The 6,040-nt window shown below is 51.8% G+C and overlaps 1 long non-coding RNA gene across 1 annotated transcript; it reads left to right on the top strand.

Moving 5' to 3' along the window:
* LOC100737961 lies at positions 434-4,558 on the top strand. Its single transcript, XR_302876.3, has 2 exons — positions 434-740; positions 3,832-4,558. It is a non-coding gene; the product is annotated as an uncharacterized LOC100737961 (long non-coding RNA).

Here is a 6,040-nt window from a genome sequence, read left to right as displayed (position 1 = left end):
CAGTTCTGACATAGTTCACAGCTGTGGCTTGGATTCAATCCCTGGCCTGGGAACTGCCATATGCCATGGATGCAGCCAAAAAAGAAAAAAAAAGAAAAAAAAAAAAAATCCTGCCGTATGTACTATTGTCTTTTGAGGTCATTTTGTTACAGCAACTTGTCCTATACCCTAACAGAGAGGCAGACAATGACTAAACACTTTTTAAAACACACTTGCATGAGTCAGCTGATTGCCTTACCCCAAAGCAACCTGAAACCCAGCAGGGGGGCCTCTAGATTCGCCCTCCTGGGAACTCAGAAGGGAGCCCTTTCCATCCCACCGCCCACTCACCTCCCCATGCTCAAGCATGGGCCTCCTCATGTCCCACCCCCATCTGGGCCTTGGCAAAGGCCACCTGTTTCCTGTTCCCGGCCTGGAAAGGCTGTGCCCTGGTCTCGCCCGGCTGGTGGCTGGCTAACAAAAGAGCAGCTGCTGCTCCCCTCCCTCCGCCCCCTCCCTCCCGGGCTCAGACACACCCGGACAGCGCTTGGGGCAGATCCCTGACTACAGTTCCCAGGAATGTTAGCAGCGGACTCGGGTTGGTTGGAGCCAAGATTGCTGGCAGGATCTCAGGAGTCTGAGAGGGTCTGAACTGGAGTTGCCTGTGCAGCCGGCAGCAGCAGAAATGCCCTTAAAAAGGGAAAGGAGAGACGCCAAGGAGAGAACCAGTGCCTGTGCCAGGAGCATGCAACTCCCAAGAGGTAGGCAGAGGGCATCAAGCCAACGGTCAGTGTGACGAGCTGCCACAGACCGAGCACCTACTAACCGCCAGGGCTGTTCAGGGCTTTCCACACACCGCCTCTTTTAACCCTCACAACAGCTCCCTGAGTTAGAGTCTAACACCATTACGACTCTGCAAACTGCGGCTCGGAGAGGTTGAGTCACCTGCCTGGGGTCACACAGCCCATAAACTCATAAGGATTCAAACCTCCTCTTGATAACAAGGACTGGAGCTAAGCATGAGGGGGCTTCTTTCGTTCCTAAGAAAACAGAGGTCCAGTCCTCCCTTTAGAAATTCCTACTGTTCTGGGAAAATGTGTGGCCTTCATGGAAAAAAGGCAGAGGGCTGGCATCTCCAGGGACACTGCTCTGTGACCTGGGGCAGTAGGGACAGCACATGGAGGCCACACCGAGCTATAGGAAGGCCAGTGCATCCATCTATGTGCTACACAGGATAGTCTGGATAGAACCTCTGTCTTGGCAAAAAGCCATAGAGGGTGGGCTGCAGAATCTCCAAAGCCAGAGGAAGGGAACAAGCTGGCCCCAGATTTTGTAGAGAGGCCCTGATCTCTGGGGAAGGGTGCAGTGCCCTGGGCGGAAGAAAGAACGTGCACGGTGGGGTCAGACAGACTCTGCTCGGCCCAGATGTGTGGCCCTGACTGAGCACCTTCCCTCACCTACGAAGGACAATCCCAATCCCAGTGGCATCTGTGTTGGCCCCATGGTTATGATCACATGGACTCTGGGTTCTAAACACACAGACACTGAGGAGAGTGGTTGGCACACAGTGTCCACGACGGAGTCGCCCTGATTCCTGCCCTGGAGCCCTAGGTGCAGGTGATCAGGTTGTGGGGCACTGGCCACGCCTCCTGGGAAGTGGGCGGAGGCTCAGACCCGGCTGCTGGCTCCCCGGTGGGCAGACCTAAGCGCTGGGACTGGGTTCTCACCTCCACCTCAGGACCCAGGATCCAGACCCATCCGACTCCAGAACAAGGAATACAGAGGCCCTTCTCTGGCCTTGTGGCCATTCTGCAGGACTTCGTCCTCACACTTGAGGCTCTGCCTTGAACTTGTGTTCAAGGAGTGCAGCCCCTGGGGGCGTCTGAGCTGGGTTCCCCCCACCCCCTTAACCCGTTTTCCCTCTTCCCAGTCCTCCCAGACCGGCTCTGAACCTGCTGACCCCTCTGTGAGCCACGGGGTCCTGCCATCCCTTGCTTCCCTACTGCTGCCCAGATCTGCCCCAAGCCCGCCCTCACCAAGGAAGCCTCCTAAGCCAGTCCTGCAATCTGCCCTTAGGTCAGGCAGCCCAGAGCCGTGAATAAGAGCAGTGAGGGAATCAGGGTGGAGGCGCCCAAACCTTCTCAGCCCACAGCACCCTCAGGTGGCTGCGCATATGGGGACCCATAATCAGGGTGATTCATTCATTCAACAAAGCGTAAAGGGACACATCGTCTGCGAATTAGACCCTGAGCCAGAAGCTGAAAATACCTCCAGTGAATAATCCAGCCCCAGACCTTAAGGAGCTCCCTGTTTAAACTAAGAGACAGACAAGGAAACACGCATTCACCTGCTTCCCAAAGTCGCAGGACAGAGAACACAGTGGGGCGTGTACAAGGGGTGCTCCCTACTCCGGATGCTCTGGAAAGGCTTCCTGTAGGAGGCAGCACGTGAGCCAAGCCCTAGAGTTAGGCCAGGCAAACACGGAAGTACCTCAGGGCGAAGCACGGAGCAAAGCCAGAAGGTTGTTAGAGGAAGCCTGGCACCACTTTAAAGACCAGCAAAGAGAGAGGAAAGTGAACGGGTAAGCAGGAGCCAGGCCAGTGGGGAACCACTGAAGGATTTTACAAAGGAAGAAACTGGAGTTCCTGGCACAGCAGAAACAAAACTGACTAGGAACCATGAGGTTGCAGGTTCGATCCCTGGCCTCACTCAGTGGGTTAAGGCTCTGGCGTTGCTGTGAGCTGTGGAGTAGGTGGCAGATGCAGGTTGGATCTGGCGTTGCTGCGGCTGTGGCGTAGGCTAGCAGCTACAGCTCCGATCAGACCCCTAGCCTGGGAACCTCCATATGTCAGTGGTGGGGCCCTAAAAAGACAAAAAAGACCAAAAAAAAAAAAAAAAGAAGAAGAAGAAAGGGAAGAAACAGATTGAATCAAGCTTTTAGAACCAACATCCGGCTGCAGTGTGAAGAATGGACAGGGAGGACAAGACTGGAACACAGTTAGAATCTAGGCACTAGGTAGTAGGGAGTGGAGTCGAGGTGATGGCAAGGAGAGTATAGACTCGGGACTGTGGGCAGGACTGAGTGGCAGAGAGGGTATGGGATTGAGGGAGACAGAGGAGAGGAAATAGCTCCAGGTTTCTGCCGTGGGCTGTTGAGTAGATGGATGGTGGGGGGTTCGTCTCAGGGTCCGAGAGTGGGCTTGGGTGGGAGGGAAGTGATGAGCCCGTTTGGGACATGGGTTTAAGGTGTCTGTGGGGCCTCCGAGGGCAGATGACCCAGGGAGCAGGTATATACAAGGGCCTGGAGTTCAGAAGGCCACCTGGGGAAGGGGCCTGAGGGAGCCAAAGAATCCAGGCTGGGAGGCTTAAGGGGAAGGGGAGACCCCTGGAGGAAAGGACGAGCACAGGGGCCATGTTTATGCCCACACCACACCAGTATGGACCCATGGACCATGCTTTTTTTTTCCTTTTTTCTTTTCTTTTTAGGGCAATACCTGTGGCATATGGAAGTTCCCAGGCTAGGGGTTGAATCGGAGCTGCACCTGCTGGCCTACACCACAGCTACAGCAACGTGGGATCCAAGCCGAATCTACGACCTACACCACAGCTCATGGCAATGCTGGATCCTTAATCCACTAAGCAAGGACAGGGATTGAACCCAAATTCCCCAGGATCCTAGTCGGGTTTGCTAACCCCTGAGCTATGAAGGCAATTCCCCCATGGACCACACTTTTAGTAGCACTGATTTACGGGGCTCCCCACACATGGCTGTGGGCTTTTCCATAATCCACTCCTGTTTATGCGATTATGGTTCAAAAACTGATTTTTCTCTTCTGCCTCTTGAAATTTCAGGTTTCACCAAAGCACGAACTAGGTTTGTTGACTGGTTGAGTGGTAGAAACAGACAGCCGTGTGTGAGGCCAGGAGAAGATCAGCATCACCTCTACGATATCAGAAGCAGCTGCAGAAAACTCATGGAATCTCTGATCCCACCAGGTTTATAATCTTGCAGCAGCAAAGTGTGAGGCCAAGAGAAGACCAGCATCATCTACGATATCATGAGCAGCTGCAGAAAACTCATGGAATCTCTGATCCCACCAGGTTTATAATCTTGCAGCAGCAAAGTGTGAGGCCAAGAGAAGACCAGCATCATCTACGATATCATGAGCAGCTGCAGAAAACTCATGGAATCTCTGATCTCACCAGGTTTATAATCTTGCAGCAGCAAAGTCTGCTAGGCATTCTCCAATATCCATTCTTCTCTCCCTCCATAATAAGAGTTTTAGGTGGAAACATGGTTGCTCAGCTAAAGACTACATTTCCCTGCTTCCCTTGCAGCCAGGGTGGTCATGTGACTGAATTTTGGCAGGTGAAGTATAAGCAGAAGTTATTTCTGTCCTCTTAATTGGGTGTGTGCTCCCCTGTCTCCCTTTCCAATTTCCTATCAACTGGAAGATCACAAAAGCTAAAGCAGCTTGGGAATTAAAGATGGAATCTGTGCAAAGAGAATGGTAGAGCCTCCCTAAAAGCTCTGGATTGCTGACCATCAGGCAAATAAACCTCTATTTTGTCTAAGCCATGTCATCTGGAGGTTGTTTTATCAGAGTAGGCTTGCATGAATCTTACCACCGAAATGAGCAGTGGCAACAGATCCTGGTGAGTTTTCTGACTTCTAAATACAACACAACAAATAAATATGTTCTTCTAACATCCTTTAAGGACCAGTACGCCAGAAATTATCACCTGTAATCCTCACAATAGCCTTCTGAAATGGGGAGGCCTGTTACCCATGCCGTGAGTGTCTCCTAAGTTCTTTTTATGGCTGCATCTGTAGCATATGGAAGTTCCTGGGCCGGGGATTGAATCAGAGCTGCAGCTGCCTATGCCACAGCCAGGGCAGCCTATGCCACAGCCAGGGCAACACCAGATCCGAGCTGCATCTGTGACCTACACCGCAGCTTGCAGCAATGCCAGATCCTTAACCACTGAGCAAGGCCAGGGATTGGCATCCTCACAGAGGCAACATCATGTCCATAATCCACTGAGCCACAATGGAAACTCCGACCTCCCATGTTCCCCCCTTTCTCTGATGGGGAACCAAATTAAAAGCACCTGGAACCATGGTGGCGGTGGAAGCAGAACATCCTCAGAAAACCGGAACTGGGATACAGAGCTAACGCCATTCAACTCATTCATTCAGCAGCTAGCGATAGTGCGCCGACTGCTTGCCAGGCTCTGAGCTAAGGACTAGAGGCACGGCAGTGAGCAAGCCGATGAGCACCTGCACTCCTGCAGCTTGCTGTCTCTGTGGGGGAGACCTGGGCTAAACAGAAAGGCTTTCAGAAGATAAGTAATTACAGTGGGTTTGAAGGTGAGGAAGAAGACCACTGGGTCAAGGTCACCGAGAAGTCTCAGGCAGGTATGGAGGACACAGTAACTGGGACCAGGTCTGGGCCTCTGGGAGCTGGGGGAGATGGTGAAGCAACTGCATTCCCCATCGTGGGCTCTTAGGCGTCCCACCAACACAGGAAGGCCATCTGCACGTTTATCATGCCATCCTATAAGCATGGCACCTATGCACAGAACAGTCCTAAAAATCTTCATTCTGGGTCCTAAAAATCTGAGATAAAGACTCCTTCACACCTCCTTGGTTTTATTCAAGATAATTATTTTCAAAATGTGTCATTTAAAAAAAAAAAAGAGCTCCTACTTCAGCTACTAACAACAGCAGCAAAAAAAAATGCATCATGTTTTTACTAAAATGGCAGGCTTTTGCAGCTGAAGAACTCAGAGACCACTTGGCGAAAAGCTAAAAGAGCCAGAACTGTGAGCTGGACCCCTTTCTTGGTGCCTGTCCAGGGCTGAGACGTTTCTAGAAGCATGTCTGCTTTACCACTTAGAGATGGATCTGTCTGGGAGTCTCCCCCTGATAACCTAAGTCCCGAGGCTGGGAGCATTGTCATTTTCCTAGGTTACTAGATGTGTTTGTGCAGTCTTCCAATTTAACAAGGGGATAAACAAGGTGGGGGTACATTTTACAGAAGGATTAGCAGTTTAAACA

This window comes from Sus scrofa, chromosome 4 (genome assembly GCF_000003025.6).
Source record: "Sus scrofa isolate TJ Tabasco breed Duroc chromosome 4, Sscrofa11.1, whole genome shotgun sequence".
NCBI lineage: Eukaryota > Metazoa > Chordata > Mammalia > Artiodactyla > Suidae > Sus > Sus scrofa.
This window is presented reverse-complemented; position numbering and strand designations above follow the sequence as displayed.